Source organism: Anser cygnoides, chromosome 4, assembly GCF_040182565.1.
Source record: "Anser cygnoides isolate HZ-2024a breed goose chromosome 4, Taihu_goose_T2T_genome, whole genome shotgun sequence".
Lineage (NCBI taxonomy): Eukaryota > Metazoa > Chordata > Aves > Anseriformes > Anatidae > Anser > Anser cygnoides.
In genome coordinates this window covers 58,026,948-58,048,179 of record NC_089876.1, presented here as the reverse complement: position 1 = coordinate 58,048,179, position 21,232 = coordinate 58,026,948, and the positions used below count along the sequence as shown (strand labels likewise).

Sequence of the window (21,232 nt, the reverse complement as noted above, 5' to 3'; positions counted from 1 at the left end):
CCTATATAGTAATACCTACAGATTTACATTACATATTTGCATTTCTTCTTATGAAAGATTTCTTCTTCAGTAAAGGTTGCTATAGGTTAATAAAACAACCCAGCAATTGGTGCATACTACCTCATTTTAAATTTACAGCTGACAACCTGGCTATTTTTATGCTTTATTTGGAATTATTTTGGGAACCAAGCAAAATTATATTTTTTTAGTGGCAGGCCAAAATGACGACTTTGTCACCATGCTAATGTGTTGTATATCGATATCAGTTACAAATACCATTTAAAGACAACAGCTTTTTTTCTGCTGTAGGTTGACTGATTACAATGATAACCAATTATCACCTTTACCATGAATCTTGACATGTCAGATGTGCAGCGTGCTTACTATGTAGCAATTGCTTGAGAGTGAGGTTACAGAACAGAATTTTTTTGAAATTCTGTTTTGAAAAGGATTTTCAAGTTTTTACATACATCAGCATTTAAAATAAGGATCAACACCTCTTTGCTCTATTTCTCATCTGGTGAATTTTACACAGTAGTCTGTGACTAAAGGAGCAGGCTCTTTTTAATCAAGAACTCAACGGTCAGGAAACAGCCAACAGAAACTGCTAGCTGCAGAAGCCTCTAAATGTCACCAGAAGAAATTAAAAGTAGAAATCCAGATTCATGTAAAAGAAAAATTAGAACTAATATAGAAACAGAGCAAGAAGAACAGCCCCACAAGCAACAACAAGGAAAAAAAAAAAAAACACACAACATAATGGCCTAAAAATATTTTTTAAAAAATCCCAAACAAATGACTGAAGAATTGAGGAAACCAAGGGAAAAGGAAGAAAAAAATCCAGACAAATAGGTGAAAAACAGAAAGGAAAAAACTCCACCAACAGGCAGAAAATGTGAAAACTACAGCACACCAGTGCCAATCTCCCTTACCAAAAGAGCCTCCTCCGCCAAATCATGCAAAACCATATTATTTTGCATGCTTGTCAAAACATGCACAGTGAAAACAATCATCCCTCTAGCTGCTGTAGACTCTTCTTGCTGTGCTCTTGGAGTGCCTTTCTGCTTGCTAACTAAATAGACATTCTGTTCTTATATTACTTTTAGTCATACCTTGTGACTTAAATGTAAATTTGAGCTCTGGCATTGTGTGTTGCATGTTTGTGCACATTCACGGACTGCATCTCCTTTCATTGCCAGAAAGAGACCGTGCTGCACAAAGACGAATAACATGAATTTTCTACCGTTAAGTCATTCTCTGCGGCTGATGACTTCTTCTGTTTGATTATTTGATTAAATTATCTTGTTTGTGACAACAACAAAGTGCATCTTGATTAGTTTATTAGGGATGAATGATTTACAAGTTTGATAAAAAGTTGCCTTTTTGCCAACCTTCGTTTTGAAGACACGATAATTTATGGAGGTAAGGAAAACTAGATTTGCAAGGAAAAGCAGTATTTTTCTTCAGCTTAGTTAGACTACGGCTCCAAAAGACTCACTAAACGAACTGAACAACTCAGATCCATTAAAAATGAGAGTTCTTGCTCCTCTATTCCACCTGCCCCATTACCATGCTAGCTTTGCACCCTTCTCAAAGCAAATGGAACTCACTAAAACAGCAGTAAAACTCAACCTGGATAATTTTATGCCTTTTTAAAGTGTTCAATGGCTCAGAAAAGGATTATACAAATACCACAGTTAATGAAAGGGCATAGGATTGCATGCTGGAGGCTGGGAAACGAAAAATAAGTAAAGGAGATCAGGAAGAGAGGAGAATGATCCCTTACATCTTTGGTGAAAGGGAGAACCTGTAACTGGAAAAAAAGCACAGGCACCTGTGTCACATGCACCCTTAAGTTCTGACAAGCACTAATTTCTGTAATAAAGACTTCTTTATATTTAAACAATATTAGGTTTTCAAACATATCCAGTTTTTGAGAAACCACATTTTTACTAGCTACAGGCCACTACAGGGAAAAAAAATCTGCTGAATTTGAGGAGATACAGAGAAGAACCATGCCCCAAGTGTTGCATTCCAAGTCTGGAACCTCATGTTGTCAGGCAAAATTAAATGGTTCAAGATCAGGCACACCTTAGTGTGCCTGAATACAGCCTGGAGAACTTTTAACAGTTGTTCATATGAATATAAATACTCTAGCTTATTTTTCTAAAAATAACTTCATGTTGCCTCGTCAGTTTATGCCAGCCCAGAAGAGCTTGCATTTAGGAAAAGCAAGAAATTATTTTAATCTTCAAGACAAATTGAGAACAGACCACGTCCAAGAATGTAACAATGATTCTATGATTCTAACTTATTCTGATTTGCAACTTGCTTTACATCCTCCTCAAGAGCAAACACAGAACACCATTACTTAAAAGGTCAATTTTGACTAAAATACAGTGTTATATAGCATCTAAGACATGCCATTCTTTCTCTCTCGTGATGAAAATGAAAAAAAAAAAAATCTCTAATCAAGATCTTTGTACTGAGATGAAATTCATGAAAAGAAGGAAGGTGAAGGACTACATTACATTATATCTATTCATTCACCTAGCCAACATATGACAGATCTTAAAAAATACTTTGATCAAAAGAAAATATAACTGTGCTATTGTAAACGCACACTGTTGCTGTGATTACCATTTCTTCATAATCGCATATACGTAGTTTTTTTGGTCTCTGCATATTACATGTGCAATTCCTCTTACAATTAATTTGTAGTGATGCAATGAGGTATTACCTTATTATGAAATGCATAAAGGTTAGTAGCTGCAATTCAAGGAGTAAATTATCAAACCTTCAAAGAAACAACTGGAGCTGTAATGAAAAGAAAAAGCATTAAGCTGATGCTTGATATTTGGAGTCTTTTAAGACATCTGAGAACATGGTGAAATTATCATTTTTTTCTGTCTCTTCTTCAGATTAATTCTGCAGGATAAGAATCTTATAAACAAGGCGAGTGCCTACATATATAGATGTATCTATACAGAACCCTGAATAAAACCTTGCATCTCTGACACTCGATAGAAATTATTTACAAGTGTCACAGAAGACAATTTCCCAAACAATCTGTAAAATTACAAAAAGGGTAATATGATGCCTTTTTACTATTGCAGAATTCCTAATATGAAAGATTAAGGTAAGCAAGTGTCCTTTCATGATTAAAGTAATTTCTATGTCTCAGAGCAGCACAGGTGAGATCAAGTTGATCAAATCCTTTGATCAGTGATATAGCACTTAAGCAAGAATGACGAACTGCATGAGATGGATTGTTTTGCTGATAATTCCATAGAAGGGAATAATCTCGGGTCACAGAAGACCACAAACTCAATTTGAGTTAAGAAATATTATGCTGATGAGAAAAAAGCAATCAGAATGGGAACAACAATAGAAAGGTAGCTTGCAAGAAACATGAAGTGCACCTTCCCTTCTGTCTAGCACTGGGGCCACCCCAGGTGCTTACAGGCTCCAGTTTTACAAATCCAGCTTTGAGAAAGATGTCAGTCCTTTTATATGTCAGGTTGCTATAGAAAACATGGATTTAGAAAAAGAAAAAAAAAAAAAAAAGACTTGGAGTGGGGAGAGGGAAATACATGAACAAAAGGAAAACAAATGTTCCTCATGGTGGATAGGGCAAGCTTTATAATAATTTACACCGTAAGAAGGAAGACCTGAGGTAGGCATTAGGAAAAGTCTTTCAAACTACAGGTATAAAAAGGCATTGTAAAAATTTAACTGAAGAGGTTAGAGGTCTTTAAGGTCTTTAAGAGTAGAAAAAAATTTCTGCCAGGAACCACAGCGGATTCGGCCTTTGGTAGAAGATTAAATGACCTCTTGATGCATCTTCAATTATTCTAAGATTTACATTGCAGCTAGGAAGCAAATAGAAAGTTTTCAAGATCACCTTAGAAAAAGTAATTTACAAGAAACTTTAGTAAGTCTAGTAAGTAAAAAAAAAAAAAAAAGGCAGAAAATACAATTAAAGTAGATGGGTGATATCAACAATATCTTGATCAGGCTTCCTGTGATGCCTGACAGAATGACACTATTACTGTAACAGACTTTGAACAGGAGAAATACAGTATTAAGAAGTGGAATAAAAAATTAATTAAACAATCACAAGAAATGAAGTACCTTGGAAGCAACTCTTGCTACCCTCAAATACAGCTCTTAGACCATATGAAAAAGTTAATGTTTTGGTAAATTGTATTTTGTTAAATCTTCAAACATAAAGGCTTAGGACTGAAAGAGACTTTGAACTCCGTCTTGTAGAGCAGGAAAGAAAGAGGAACATAGCTCAACTAAACTGGTTTAAGGGAAGACAGACAAAAGATAAGGGGAAAAAAAGGAGAAAATGCATATGTTTGGGCACAGATGCTGTACAAGAAACATAGTTTTCTGTTTTGTATTGCAACAGTGAATTGTTTTACAATTCTCTCCTGAGACAAAAGTTCCATGGGGAGTTGAGGAGAATGTAGTCTAATTTATTTTAATGATCAGAGTAGTCAATTAAGTGCCTACACTTATAAGAGAAGGACTTTTTATGTCTGGTCATTTTCTTAATAAAGATTTCCCTAAACATTCGAAGACTGCATTTGGAAAATGTGAGTAGCCATTATTATCTTAACGACTAGTAAATTCAATACAGGTATTATTATCATGTGTCCTTCAAAATAAGCCTCTTTCCTTTAGGATCTTATAATTTTTACAAAACAAAACAAAACAAAAAAAAAAAACAGTGTTTTGTTCCAGATGTTATAAACTGAATAGCTTAAATCTATTCTTAAGTAACTGCTAGCTATAGTTGCTGAAAGAGGAGATTTTATTTCTGAAGAGAAAAACAAAATAAAATGTGAATGTTAGTTTTCATTCCAAAGTGCCTGGAACTTTGCCATTTTAAAGATTTGTTCATGTTTTTCTCCAAGTTCTAGTTGAAAAAATGTATTTGAGAATGGGAGTGTGTTTTAAATGATGCTACATATAATGTTAAAGAAAATACAGAAAGGACAGCATCTTAAAAATAATAAAAATGACACTGTGGAGAATTTGTTGTTGAATTTGTAAAACTGAGGAAGAGCTGCATTTGGATGTTGTGCTTGGAGGACCAGACACATAACGACTGACTTTGTATCACCAGGATGCTGGCACCAATATTGTCAGGCAGTTGGCCTATCACCCACAATGGCAGCCGAGTAGATTCACTCAAATAAAACCAGACTCCTTACAGTGTATCTCCTGCAGGCATATTAGCTGCAAGGTTCAAAGTAGGTGATCAAAGAAAAGAGTGAGCCCTCAACAGCGACAGACTGTGCCAGCATTAAACAACTAAGAGCAGCTCTCAGCAGGCAGAAATCACATCTAGCAAATCTATTTTTAGAAATTCTACATATCACTGATTGTGAGCTTACAATTCACCGACTCTCTTTAAGGTGTTTTCAAGACCAATCAGTTGCTTTTCTGAATACTCCTTCCATTAGTTCCTGCTTCTTGTTACTGTGCTGCTAAAGGAGGAACTTGTGTTTTAGCACAGCACAGTACATCCTTCTGCTTCATGAATCTCAGACAACAGGTGCTGACAGGTATGGAACACATAGGTGTTACAGAGCAGTCTTCCCCTCATCCTCTTCATCATGCCACTTGCCCTCCCACTTTTTTGGTGATGCCTTGTCATATCATGTCATATTCTTCTCCCCACTTCAGCTTCTGACACAAAGTGTGCATCTGTGTTTGATGTTCCCCCTGCTCCTTTTTATTTTTCCCTTGTTCCTATTAATGTATCCCACTATTTATCTATTTCACTTGCATCTTCAAAGTATGAATAGAATAGGTACATGAATAAATAGATGTCAATGAAAAAAGAGTAGAATTAGCAAGATCTGTTTCAGTTCTGTTACTATCTGCTTTGTTTCTTCATGAAACTATACTTTCTGTCTTTCTATATGTCATATGTTGTTCAATCCTTTGGTGTGCTATGCCACCAGTATAATACAATGTTAGTATAAAAAACAAATGTGGCACTCAAATAGGATTAAAATTTTAATGTTAAAGCAGACAGCTGGAAATGCCAAACATTAAGACTAACCTAAAAATACTTATTCATGAACTTAAATTAATGACAAAAATGAGTAATTTTTAAATTAAATGATCACTTGCAATTTGTTTATCTACTCCATTCAGAGAATAATAGCCATCCAAAAAAAAAAAAAAAAATAATTCATCTTTCTAAGTATCCATCCCCTGATTCAAATTGGTTGGAAATAGACAAATTCTGCCTGAATAATTTACATTTGTTCTAAGTTACAAGGAAATGAAACTAAAGCAAATGGAGACCATTAGCTGTAATGCTTTGTGGTCTACCTATAATTAATCCTCATCTTATCAATAACACTGATGTGTATGTGTACAACAGACTCTTACCAAGTTTCTCTTCTGTAAGACTCTTAAATATACTCCTCCTAAAAACCGAAACTGCTGTGGGAAATTAACTGGCTTAGCAATTTATAGTGAATTTAGAACTTTCCTCTTTCCTAAATGTTGAAAAAAACTTCCTTTGCTGACCTCTGTGGTTTCTATTGACTAAATACTTGTCTTGCTCCAATGATTGGATGTACTTCTGTCAAATAAGCCATGTATGTTTTTGTGGAAAACAAAAAAAAATGTGATAGCTCATGTTAAGACTAACTCTCAAACTATGTATCAGAACGCCTTGGGTCAGAATGGAAAAGGTGTCAGTAACGAAAGTAAGGTTCACATTCTCTTCAATATCATGACAAGTCCAAATAACTTGATAAATTTCAGTTGACTTAAATACAACTAAATGTGGATCATTTCACGAAAGTATACAACATGGCACAGCTACTTACTTCTGGAAGGCAGGAGTCCCAAAGTTTTTAAATTACTTCAAATATATAGCATAATTTGGATTATAAAAATAAAGGCAAAGAGTAATTCTTTAAACTTTTTCATGAAAATCTTCCTCTTATGTACACTAAATAGTAACAAATGTAGGAGCAATAATCATTTTAAACCGAAACATGCCTATTACAGATGCACTCAGCCTCCACAAAAGAAAAATTATTCTTTGGAAAATGGATTTTATTCATTAGTGAAATTTCACTCATTAAAATTTACTCTGCAAAGCTATGATAAATCAGCAAGTTGATTTTTTCTTAATGAGACATTTAACTGAACTAAAATATTGCAGAGCAACACCATTACATACTACACTATCAAACTAGGATGGAATTTAATTTTTTCAACAAAATGCAATAATTTAACTCCTTTTTTTATTATTATTTCAGCATTTTTACATACCGCATCAATCAATTATATTAACAGTAAACTAATTCATTTTTAATTGGTCAAATTCTGAGTTGTCATACAATCTTAAATCTGAAAGTCAAGGGGATCCTCAGGGTCTTACTTTGCAGAAATGGATTTGTTGCATATTTGGACATAATTATTATAGTTGCCCACATGCAACTGTACTAGTAATAATTTAAAATACAGAATGGTGACTGCTTTCATTGCCACTTAAATATGTTCATGACAAATTTAAAATTGCTTATGAAAATTTTAACAGAAGAATTATATGGTAGTAATTTTGTAACGTATCTTGGACATCACTGAAAATATATATTTCATCCCACATGCACAAAGGCACCAACAGGAACTAGTCATGGTAGCACTGACGATGTAATTCCTCACCTGAGTGAGGCAAAATCTCGCCCCAAGAACTTCATTCTGTGGTCTCACTTCTCTAGCTTACTCTGTGCTAGCAGACCAACTTGAAACATCAAAGAAATTGAAGTTGGAAAAGAAACACAGGTAACCAAACAGTATTTTCATAACACTACATTCTTTTCATTCATTTCGTAAGACTACAAGAGCCAACTATTGTATCAAATAAGGTACAAAAGGATGTGCTCCAAAAGATATGAAAGGGGACCAGACTGCATTCAGGCCACAAAGAGCAAGGGGAGTGTAATGAAATCTGCGAGGAAATAGGAAAGTAACTCACTAAACGGAAGAAAGCTTTGCAAAAGAGATCTTTTGTTTCAGTCTCGACTGAAAATCATAATGGACAATGGATTCTTATAATGGCAGTTAATGAGAAAGGCTTGGGAAGGAAAGTAGGTTAAAGAGTATATAGACAATTTTAATGTATTAGAAATAGCAGGCCCAGTGGAATTCAGCCTGTTGTGCTAAAAAGGATCAGCATTAGCAGTATTCAAGAAGTACACAGTTACATGAAATACCAGAAGAGTGAATGGCAACTGAAAGTATGTCCTGCTAGAAGCAAAAGTGAACACAGAATTTAGGAATAGTGGATTTACTTCCAATACCTTGGAAACTGCTTGAATAATTAAAATTTTTAAAGATTAATCCAGAAAAAAAAGTGAAAATATTAAGAGATATTGGTTTATCTAATGCAGATTATGCAAAACTGACCTAATTTCTTTCTCAAGAAAACAGAGTTGTTAGAAAAACACACTTAGGAAGGCTTAGAGTGCAACCTTGGGGATGCATGTAAGGCTCGATCTTCCTGAAGTCAAATCTCTCTGGAACTTAAGATCAGAATGACAATCACCTGCATCCTGACATTTTGTCATATTTGCTGCAGAAATATGCATGTAAAAAAGGATTATCTAAAGACGTATTAGGCTAAAATACACAGATTAGTGATTAACCATTTAGTTTTTAGCTAAGAACTGGAAGTTCATGAAGCTCCTGTTGCACAGCTGTGCACCCACTAATAGAGATTACTCATCACTAGCAAACTGGTTAGGTGCTTTCTGAGCACAAGGTGTGTGCTATATTAGCTACATTCCCATATGATTCCAAGCTGACAGTGATCACAGCTTCTCACAAGAAAATAAAGACCAATGTTGAAGAAAGGGCTGAAAAGAAACAAAGAAACTTCTGTAAGTAAGCATACTCCTGTCACAATCAAAACTGACAGATATCTGGGTCATTTAACATGTACATTTTTTAACACTAACACATATCCAAAAGAATCTGAGTCAAAATGTTGGTTGGATCCCACTACCAACTTATACATCTGTCTATTTTTATAAAATGTATGGTGCAGGTGCCATGTTTTTACTATATAACGTTTTGAATTTTTCTTTAATCTCTACAAGGACAATATATTAAGCTTGGGCAAACTGAGGAAGCTTAGGCACAATATCTGGGATAAGGACTGAAATTTGTATATCTCAGTACAAAACTTGAGTCATTAAAAAGCCTCTAGATAACTGCATATATCCAAACCACCCAAATTCTATGCACATCTCTGGTATGCTTTCATTTGTACATACCTAAAACAGTCCTTCTCTTTATGACCTCAGTACTTTATTTGTGATCTATCCCAGCTAGCTGCAAAATTTAGGCCATTCTCTAAAGATCTGAAACCAGTGAGCTGCTCTCCCCAGAGTATATAAACAAAACATGTTTACTCTTTAGGTATGTCACAAAGGTGATAAATAGCGTTGCCACCTGTCTGTCCATTCCCCCCCACTCCCCTTCTCACATATGTACAGACAGCCTAACGTGCTAATCAAGATGCAGTAATGCTGATGTTTAATTCAGAGCTGAAAACTTAGAACTCATATCTGCTGTATCTTAGTACCCCCTCCCCTGTCCTCCCTTCTAAGCAATCTATAGTTTGGGGAGTGGAATGATGGATGAGGCCAGAAAGTGAAGAAAGACACAAGAGGAAACATGACACTGTAGGTTACGAGTTAGCATTGCCTTTTGCAGAAAAGAGGAAGGAGAACCTAAAATTCAAGTTCTGCATTGCAGGTTTCCAAGTCCTTTGTTGTATCTTGTACCTTTTATTATATCACTCAGTCCAGCTGATGATAGATATTGCATTTATTTCATCCATCTGTTATAAGGAACCGTTGGAAGTTTTTGATTGATTGGTAGCATCCGGTAACAATGTAAGTTATTTTTACTTATTTCTTTCAGCTTTCCCCATCTAGATTTTGACAGAACAATGTCCCTGTTCTATATTTAGTTCACAAAAGTTCAGTTAAAATCAAAAGATAGGCCACGGAAAGTCTGTATGTGGACTATGCCAGGTGGGCGAGTCTCTACTGTAAAGAAAGAAGCACTGCATTTTGGAATTGTGTGTGTATTTAGAAGTTATTCGCTTTGGAAAAGAGACAAAGCACCTAAAGTGGCATGACATGACAAACCTACATCCTGTAGTGGCTACGGAGCGGCACTAGCACAGGATGAGGGAAGTCCTGCTCTAACGCAGTAGGTTTTACCAAGAGCCAGGAAGGAGGGAGTGCAGAGTTGTGTTACTAGTGCTGGTGTTTTCTTTAACATCTACAGTGACTCTCAGTACATGGTGTTTGAGATCTTTAGTCAGCTCTTACTCTGTATTAAAAGTCAAAAAGAGTGAAGACAGTCTGTGTCAGCCACAAGTAAAATAAAATTTGCATGATTTGAATTATTAGAATCAAATAAATACAAAGTCCTTTTTCTATGAAACATGCACTGAGCAATATGCATTCTCTAGAAAAGCCATTTCTGGATGATGTTAGTTTTTCTCCCTCATGAATTATCAAGGAATATTTCTACGAGCTAGGTGACTCCAATAGAGAACAGAATACCAGATTAAAAAAAAAAAAAAAAGAAAAAAAGAGCTTGTACGTTCTGAACACTGTTCTTAGTAGTGCTTCCAGTCCTCAGTCTCTCTGTTTATTTATTCATCTGGAACACTTATTTTTTAACTCTTTTCCAGAGCAAATATTCATACTTTTCTATTCCTTTCCTGTTTTGTCAGCATTTTACATATCAGTAAATTGCATGTTTAACACTATATGTATATTCTTTACTGCACCAAATATCATTCCTATTTTCATAAAATGGAGAAAAACAGCTGAATATGATATGAATATTATAGGCAAAATTCATTTGAAAAAAAATGTTTTAGGTTGAGTTTTGATTTTCTGAGATATTCCTAGAGGAATTTTGATTATTTATTATTTTCCCAGAACGTGACATTACGCAAAGCTGAATGTACGGACTGGAATCTGTCAAATTGAATGTATTGAGGGGCACTTAATTCATTCCCTCTGCTTTCCTTTTCACTGTTCATGCATCTGTTCAAAGTTAGGATGATAGAGGTTGTCCCTCTGTACTTTCTACCTATTGCTTTCTGGTTAAAAACTCATTTTTATTATCAGTTGTGATATATTCTAGGAAAGGGCTGAATTGGGATCTTCTGAGTGGCTGAAGCAAAAGCAGTTCTGAGACAAAAAAAAAAAAAAGAAAACCAGTGGAAGATTAACAAGAGCTTAATACAGTGATCTTTCTGACACTAAAGCCAGATCTCAAGAAAAAGCAGGGTGTCAAAATTTTAGTGTTACCAAGTACGCAGGCTTTGTTCAGTAGCAGAAAAGAAAAAATAAATCTACAAAGGACCATAGCTTACTGACCACAAATAGATTTCTTTGAAACATGATTTGTGTTTTTATGCATTAATCATACTTGTACAAAAACTGCTAATTTTACATATGCACCTATTTTTGATTATTTACAATGGGAATATTTTGACAGCTTTTGGGTATAAACAATGAATTCCAGAAATATATCAATATCACATACCAGTAACTATGAAATGAGAACAGGCTGGATAGTAATTTGTGAAGGAATTAAATTGCATTTGCATGCAGGAAAGCTCAAATAGTTCAGTGAAACTTAGTAAACTTCATCTGACATCACTGCATTTTATACTCTTTTCCTATTTTGTTAGTCTCAGTTGTGGCAATCCACAGAGTAACAAAGTATCTCCAGCTGTTTCTTTTGTAGTGAATTTTAATCTAAAGTGAGTGCAAAGCATTCTGCCATACCGATTAATGCAGCACAAAAACACTTGAGAAACCTTCGTTTCCCTTCTGAAGCTGTCTTGTCCTTTGTCTGCACTTCCAAGCGTTTGCATAAATTCTGTGATTCTGAATCTTTCAGTTGCAATACAGACCTGGAGTGAGGGTCCTTTTCTACCTTTCTCCTCGGCTCCCCATTCTTTCAAGCATTTTTGTAACGTTACATTCAGTCAGTTTCAGTGACAAAAAATTCCACTAGCCACTGAAAGGATTTGTTTTTACTTTTGAAAAATGTAAATGTGATCATTAGCTTAGGCTGTGCAATAAACTGGGGGAGACAGGGAAGGAGGAAACGTCACTGTCCTGCTGCTTGCCAGAGCACATAACAAACGCTAAGATTCCCTTCTTGTGCTTCCATGTAATGAGAAAAGACAAAAGATTACAATTCTTGGAGGACTAATTTTTTCTCCTCTTATTTGGAAAAAGGAATTGCATTTTTAGTACCCAAAGTGTAGAAAGGTGAACCTTACAAAGCAAGCAATGTAAAGCCTAAGTGGAGGCCACATGGCAAGCTTGCGATTGATCTTGCTTGTGCTGAGAGATGGGTCCCTTGCTGCTTTCAGGATATTGCTGAAAATGCATAAACATAACTACCTGTGTTAGTGCTCATTCCCTTACTGACGGTCATGAATACATGGTTCCTGCTTTATTTCAGACTGGGATGTGTATGAATCCGATAAAAATCAAGTGGCAAGGGTTTTCTTACAGTGGTCTCTTAAAAATAAAAGTATATGCAACATATTGCAATAGAGAAAAAAGCAGCTAGGAATCTTCAAGTACCATTGTTTGAAGCAGAACAGGCTTGTTACTAAAGTCACAGCAAGTGTGTGCCTTTGTCTTTCATGCACACATGAAGAAATACTTCATAGAAAAAAAATACAAATTTCCTGAAATGAAAACCTGTTGTCTTAGGCCCTGATGGTGACTGAAATTGCCAGGAGATAATCCCACTGATAGTGAAGAAGCAAGCCAACTAGTGCATAAGGGACTGCTTTACACACCTTACCTTGTGTATAATGCAATCAAATTGCATATGAACTCTTGCTAGTACAATGTTAGCTCCTTCTGTTATTTTTTTAGCCTTACAAACAACAGCTGCTAAAAACAATGCAGTGGCAATAAGTTCTTGATTGCATTTCTAGAGCAACTTTCCCATGGCTTACCAAACCAGAATAAAACTTCCAGCATAAACAACTTTTATAAATGTCATTGAAATGTCTTAGATAAATACAGTGATAGTGTAGACTTCAGTGATTTCAAAAGGATCTAGTCATTCCAAGGCCATCTTCTCACTACATGATGCATGGTATTTCTGAAGCAGCAGAAAAAAAGGAAAATATTGCCTGAGGAAGTAAAACTGAGTCACTTTTCACACAGGTATGCTATTTCATGACTGTCAGGTGGAAACTCTTCAGGATTAATGCTTTATAATTCTCATATGGCTGATGCTTTAGAACTTCAAAGTGTAGTAGAACATTTCAAATTTTCTTCAGCCCATGAGGAAAAACCTTTTCATTGAAAGTTGCTGTCAATTGGAAACTTGAATTTAATACTATACAACTGCTACACATTTTATGAAGATTAAAATTATGCACTATGTGTGCAGAGTTGTCCTGGTAATGCAAGTTTGTTTCGGTATAAAAAATGCCTCTCTTAATACTGAAAAATTACACAGAATTATTCTTCGTATATTTTAGTATTCCATTAGAAACGTTTTCTAAACCATTTGTAATTTAAAAACAGGATTTACTGATGTATAATCATGTCTTCTTTCACCAATAAATAGAAAAAATATTGTTGATTGAAGAGATAAGTAATCAGTGGGTATTATGAAGAAAATGACACAAAAATCAATATATGGCTCCTGAGGAAGAGACTGATGCAGTTTAAATTTGAATTCTAATAGTGGCAAGTCATGAATATAGAATTTGCCTCCAGAAAAAAAAAAAAAAATGTTTGCTATAAAACCATCCCTAGTTATCTAATACTTCAAGATACAGTGTATTAGCACCCTCTCTGAATCTGTGTGAAGCTGGCCCCCTTTGGCAACTTAAAGAGCTCTTTGAACCACAGAACAGATGTAATGAAAATTGGTTCCATTAAATGCAGCTGGCAAATTACAAACTGAAAAATTAATGCACCATACCAAGACTCTGGGGGCTAGAATGAATCAAGGTGTGGTTGCCAGATGCTAACAGTTTTTTTTTTTTTTTTTTTTTTTTTCCCTTTTAATTCAAAATAGAAAGTACAGTGGTTTATAAATACGCACTAAAACAGGAACTCTAACTGTAATCACAACACAAATATAAAAAGTCAACAATAGGATTGAAAGGAACTTCCATTGGTATACTCTAAACCTGCATGTCACAGCACAGACAAACATGAGGACCTATTATCTTACAAGGACATATTCATGGAAAAAAATCAGTCAAGGGTTGGTAAACTCATACATACAACTTCTGGCTCGTGATCTTCCCTGCACCATAGACTGCTGAAGTTGAGGGAAGTAATTCTGTACTTTTTTTCTAACTCTCCGCTACTGAGAACAATTAGAATGAGATGCTTGCCAGGTAGATTCCACAAAAAGTCTATCCTGCCTCTGTTCCAAACCTGAATGTGAATAAAGGTAGGGGTGAGAGGGTCCCTCAATTGTTGCAGCTTTTGCAAAACATTTAAAAGATGTCTGCTTTTAAAAATAGGAAAAGGAAAAAGGTGCAGGCACCCTAATCACTTTCCGTTCTGCATGAATATATTCAAATAGACTTGTGAGACATCTCGGAAAGCCAGTGGTACATCACAGAGAGCAGTAGGGGGCCCAGAAAAAGAAAAAAAATAACATAATGTACATACATGTCATCCACATATGGCAATATAAAGTTTGCAGAATTGGTTCTGTCATAATCTGAAGCATCTGTCAATCTACAATTGCTAGCACTTCCTGATCTTGCTAGCCTGCTCCAGGATTACTGCTGAATTTCAGGTTTTTTTTTTGATGAAGTTAAAATATTTTTAAATTGTACCCTATTGCAGTCAGCACATCTGTATGTCCACGTCTGTCAGATATGCATTGTTGCATGCGCATGATAAGGCATAAAAATGCCTCCAAAATTAGAGGGTTGCAGAAATGAAGGTTGATGGAACCAAATTGCTAGTTGACTTTCAAAAATTAATATATGAAAGCCTGTGTGTAGCAACAATGAAGTTGGCTGTAATCAGACTGAAATATCCCCTATCCAGGAAAGCACACTGACAAACATTCTCTGGAACCACTCTGATGGCAGGGGTAAGAACAGGAGTCAGCCTGTTACTACCTCAGCGCTTTTTTTCCAACCAAGGGAGAAAAAAAAAATATAAAAAAAAACCACAAAACTTTGCTGCCAGCCTGCCTGGTTGGTGTTTAATACCACTACTCCAGCAGGGTAGGAGGAGACCTACAGTTTTTCTTACTCTTACGTTACTACTTGGAATTCACATTTTTTTTAGGCTGGGTCATGACCTTCTTCCAAAGGTCCTAAAGCCTTTCAAATACCAAAATGTATCTGCTATAGTCAACGGCCAGCTGGTCAAATAGTTTGAATTCACTGCCTTGCTGAATGGTGAAGCTGCAGTGTCTTCTAGTGATGGATTTGAGGAATATAATACCTCATAACATAAAAACCATTTTCCCCTGGAGACTACCATATCCAGTTTCACTACTCATAATGAACCACCAGCATTAATAGCAATTAGATGCTTTATCAGGCACTTTTGCTGCTGTACAGGTAGGTAAGAAATAGATGGGTCAGTAGATGGAGACACTTAAAGGCTACACACTGAGTCAGTTTAGTGAATTTAACCTGTTAAGTCAAATAGCTACATCAAGTACAAAAGGTGGCAGCAGCTCAGCGAACTAACTTTCTTATCTCCAAAGCAGACTGTTAAGACTACTTCATGAATAAATTCAAACATGTGCTTTAGCAAGGGAAAAGGAAAATGAGCACAGTGAATTTAAGCTCATCATAACCCTGAAGGATTCCACGCAAGCCCCTACCTCTCAGGTCCATAACTTGACAAGAAGTGTGCACTAAGAGTCCGTACTGACCACTGAATCAGGAAGGCATACACAGCAAGTTTCTCCCTGGACATGAGGACAGAGGTCTCTCACATTTACTCTTCGTGCAGATAGATTCACTGTGTTTTCTTTCTTATCTATTTTTCATGAGCATTTTTTGTCATACATTTGGAATACTAAATAGATATATTACCTGCTTTGACTGAAAAATAATTTGAAGATAATGGCACTTACCCATGGGTATGATAACCTAAAAGCCCCAATTAAGGGACTGTTTAACAACAGCCTAGCTCCTAAATACTTTATCTCATAGGAGATGGAAGCAGCATGAAGTGGTTTGAGATACGCAATTAAGGAAGCATATGTCCATAATCTAACTCAGCAATACTAAATAAAGAGAATTGAGTTAACAAGTTCAACAAATTCATTTATATAAATGAACTAAAGGTGATAAAGATGAAAATTCCCATGCAAGGAATAAAAGGTGCAAAGTTCTCCCTTACTGCTTGATACTGACTGTCAGGATTACAGAATCACAGATGGGCTGTGTTGGAAGGGACCGCTGGTGATCATCTTCACCAATCCCCCAGCTCAAGCAGGGTCAACCACAGAAGAAAAACGGGATGCCAACCTAGTGCCCTCAGACAGAGCACACGGAGATCACTGAAACAAGCTGCCATTTGAGAAGGAGGATGCAAGATGCATAACGAGGTTTATAAATGCTACTGAAATAATGTTTTAGCAAACATGGTCAGAAGAACAGCTTCTATCACATGACAATCTGTTATATTAAGTAATGAAAGCCAAACTGCATTCTGACTTGATTGCCTTTTACAGAGTCTGAATGAGATTGAAAACAGAGAATATGAAATAAAGGAGAGTTCCTCAAAGTGTTCCCCAGAGTTTCTTATTTGGAAAAGGTAAGGATATTACAATTTTCTTAATTAAAAGGGAATGCATGTTCAGAAGCGCCCAAAACAAAGCTGCAGCATTTGTTGGAAAGCGTATGTTCACTCTACATTTACATTGCAGTGGTGCTAACTTTTCAGACTTTTATGGCAAATCCAGCACAGCAGTCATTTCCATTCAGGCTGCATGTTAAAAGAACAGTCTTAGAAAGCGATGAATCTAACTTGTTATTACAAGTCTGTTTTTAGGTGCGCTTACAGTCAGAATTTGCATTATTTGTTTTGTAAGGGATGGAAAGAAATTACCCACTTGAGTTCTCTTAACCTCTGCCACTAACTAATTGCAAAAAAAATAGAAAATTCCCACACCGTGGTACTGTTGTTTCTAGGGACTGGCGTGATTCCTTCCTCGACAACTGCTCAAAATCAGCTTCATTACTAACAATGAAATGTTTAGGTTAAAAAAAAAGCTTTCAAAGCATGTGTATTTGGCTGTTCTGCCAACAATCTAAAATTATGCACTGCTCGCTCAGTTCTCCTGTTCTTAAAAAGGTTCATCTGACAATGAACAAAATTCTTCATAATTTGCTAAAACTATTGAAATCACAAAGCAATCCGGCACACTTAGAAAAATCCAGCCCACAGTACGTTCAGGTTCCTAAGAGAGAATACTGTGGAGAGTGGATTCAACAGTTCTTATATATAAAAAAAAAAAACTTATATATGATTAAAATGTTTTCTGTGAGAAAACACATTTATAGTAACTAGGAAGCGTATGTTCTGACTGAATGGCAATTAAGAGTTATGAACCAGCAGGCACAAGAAAAGGAATATAAAATAGCACATTAGACACCATGCACAATTGATCCAGAAAACTGTAGATACCAGGGACACAAACACAAAACAAAAGAAAACCAAGAAAGAATATAACCCCTGCTTTTAGCAACAGAAAATTTATTCTTTGGCTCAGAAGCACGGCAGGCCTTTTCAGCTATGTTTCAGCCACTTCTCGGTCTGGAGCAAGAACAATGCAGAAGTACTGTTAAAATACTGTAAGAATATGTGACAGCAAAAGGGAACAAAGCAGATGCTTTTTAGTGGTTCTGTGCATAGATTACAGAACAGTGGCTCCTTGTCAAAACTCAAGACCAGTGAATTCTAAAATACACCCACTGTCATTAGACATGGGCAGATCTTTGAGGAAATGACAATGATGTCTATGTACAGAATCACTAGGCCAACTGATAACTGCTCTATGTGGAGTTAATGATCGCATAATGCGAATTTCTAGAACCAGGAATTATTTATGGGTAGTGTAAGCAAATAGGCTAGACTTTAGGAGTTTCTTTCCTATATTTATATAGTTAATGTCATTAATATATAGTTATGTGTGCAAATATTGAAGGGGTGATGGAATAGACTCAGTGTTGTTTGGCAACTGATTTCCTGTAGTATAAAAATGTTATCAAGTTCATCTTGATTTTCTTTCTTCTTATGAAATCCAATCAAAATCCTAATTCCATTCTTCATTTTCATGTGACCCTCTGAACTTTACTACTGAGAAATAAGCTACAGAGGAGCAAAGAGACATGAACAGTATTTTTTAATAATAAGTAGTGACTAGGTATTACATAAGGAAAAAAAAATTGCCTTCAAGGTCATTCAAACAGATATACAGATGGTCACTGAAAAGATTTCTGCAGTCAAGTCATGATGCTAATCTGAAATATTCAGAAGTAATTATAAGGTGTTTATTATAATTTCTTGAGTAAACCAATCATGCTGAATAAATTAATTGGACAAATACAGATATAACTTTCTCTGTAAACACTAGAATTGTGCTTATAATAAAATTTCAGTCCACTTCATCCTTAGAATATGAAACTGGTAGTTGCACATACAGCACAAAATCACCTGGCTTAAACAGATATTGGTGGGAATATTTTTAGAAATGAGAAACACTTACTGGACAACTCACTAATTTTGTATTTAGCCAGTTTAGATTTTAAACTATTTAAATATAGTATTGACAGACAACATTATTATAGACTGCTCCTATTAATTTCTTGACATTTCCTAAAGGATTTGCCTTCACAAAATGAATCAGAAATGTCTCCAAAAATATCTAAAACTAAAATAAAAAGTTGTATGTATTATACATTGCTATGATTTATACTAGATCATATTTCTGACATTAACTATGAGAACTAGGAATTACCAGGGAGCTCAGCTAGAAGACAAGAACCAATTTGCATGGGGAAATTCAATGCAGATACAATGTAAGACTAAATTCTGAGAAACAAAAGCAAAGTGGAAATATCTACTCTTCAGACAGACAGAGAAGATGATTTTTTTCTCTCAAGCCAAGGATCATACGTAAAGCTGCCTTACATGTATGTATCCACGCAGACAAATGGAAGCTTTCCTTTTAATGGGAAAGACAATGGGAATACATGCATAGTAGTGGATAATGTGCTTTCTTTGTAGCCAATCCCTTGGCCTTATTCCTATTCAAATTCTGAGTAAAAGTGCTGGGAATATATCCACAGAGGTTTGGACAGATTTACATTTAGCAATTTGGGCATATTTCCATGTTTATATAATATGTGATATTCAGTTATTTTGTATTGCTCCATTTCCCTCTTTGCATTCCAAAAACCAATTGGAGAAAAATAATTTTTCTCAAAAGGTTAAAGAACTCAAATGATACCAATACAAAAACTGATGAATAGATTACTGTGAGTTTTCTCCACTCTGGATGATACTTTTGCACTAAATAGAGCAAATTATTGAAAATTATGATGGCCCATCAATTCCGGTTGTCACCTTGCTTCAGGCAGTGACCTGTAACTGGACCTCCTAAGAAGACAGAAAAGTTTGCAGTGTACGTAGACTGCTGTACCATGAGAGAGGGACAGAACTCCTCCTCAATCTCTAATGGCAATTATTTTATATCCTGAAGCAAGATGATCAATATATCTCTCACAACCAGTGTATAAGCAAAACTACTTCCAGTCTTACACAAATTTATTTTTTATTCCTCCTGGACAACTTCTTCTTCAATGTCATGAGGAAAAAAGAAGGCTATTAGTTCATTTTTCACACTAACAATGCACATTGCTTAGGTATTTAATCTTCTTTTTTTTTTTTTTTTTTTCCTTTATGCATTACAGGTCACTAGGAAAAAATATTCAAAGCATTCAAACTCTAATGAGGTGTTCATTATTTTTACACTCTATTTGTGCTGGTAGTGCTGGTATTGGTAAACATTAGCATGTCTTTTCTGAGTATGTAACTTCAGAGGAAAAGGTCATAAAGTGACTAGAAAAGCCAATTCAGAATTTTGGTTGAAAAAAGTAAGAACAAATACAAAGATAAACCTTTTCCCCAGTTGTATATTTTCTAATGGAAACACATTTTTTTTTCTTTTAAAGGTTTTCTTAAAAAGGGTGAAAAACAATCCTAATTTTTCCTAATGCCTTCAACTAAAAATTAGTTTTAGGGAACACAGAACTTATCACCAGTCTCTATTACTTATTCTATACTGTTTCAACTTTGGCACCTTTTTACTTATTTTTTGGTAAAAGTTCTAGTTTGCATACTTTCATACGACACATCAATTTCCTAACATATTTCCACATACTTAGCAAAAAGAAAATCCACTGATAAGCTGTTCATATGTGTAATATAGAAGTATTGCATCCTTATTGCACCTGTTGTGCAAAATTCCTTGTCATTCCTTTTATTACACTCCCCTCTCCCTAGTATTGGAAAACATCTACCACACAAAGCTTTAATTACATAAAAACAGAAGGAAAACACACCAAAAATTTAGGAGTCTGTCAATATAAAAGTTGTTTCTAAAGGAACGCTTATTTAAGCAGCCAAACTGCACACTTCATAGCTGCGCATGGTAAAGGTCTATATATTTTATCAGAGCACCACAAGAGTTCTGTGTGTCAATATGTGCACATACACTAACAAAAAATTTGTTCTTGTCTTAATGTACATTGCCTGTGATTTAAATGCTACTTATAGTATAGTTAACATGAATAAGCAAGAGCTACAGCAAGAGCCAGGAGCCAAGCAAATTGACATTCCTTATTTCTTATCTTAGCGAGTCAAGCTACAGCTTTCCTTACATAATCAAATACTGTTTGACAGGAACTTTCTCTACAAAAACAGGTAGTTCTTTGGAAAGGTTTCCATTTCTTTCTTTCTTTTTTTTTTTCCCTTCTGTTATTCATATACAAAATAATATACATAATGATTTTATACTAGAAGTAAACGTGTGCATTGGCCAAACACCTATTTTTTATGGCTGTTTTTTAAAAAGCTACTATTTGAATAGTAGTATTGCCTTGCAATGTAGA

General features: G+C 35.3%; 1 protein-coding gene and 1 long non-coding RNA gene across 16 annotated transcripts in view; one reads left to right on the top strand and one right to left on the bottom strand.

Annotated features, from left to right (window-relative positions):
- Nucleotides 1-21,232, bottom strand: part of TENM3 (teneurin transmembrane protein 3) — a 1,343,587-nt gene that overhangs the window by 756,084 nt on the left and 566,271 nt on the right. The gene's annotated exons all lie outside the window — the stretch shown is intronic.
- LOC106035161 (uncharacterized) overlaps nt 1-21,232 on the top strand; it is a 29,675-nt gene that overhangs the window by 1,134 nt on the left and 7,309 nt on the right. The window contains exon 2 of the long non-coding RNA XR_007168849.2: nt 16,789-16,871. This is a non-coding gene — a long non-coding RNA (uncharacterized lncRNA). The remainder of the gene's footprint in view (nt 1-16,788; nt 16,872-21,232) is intronic.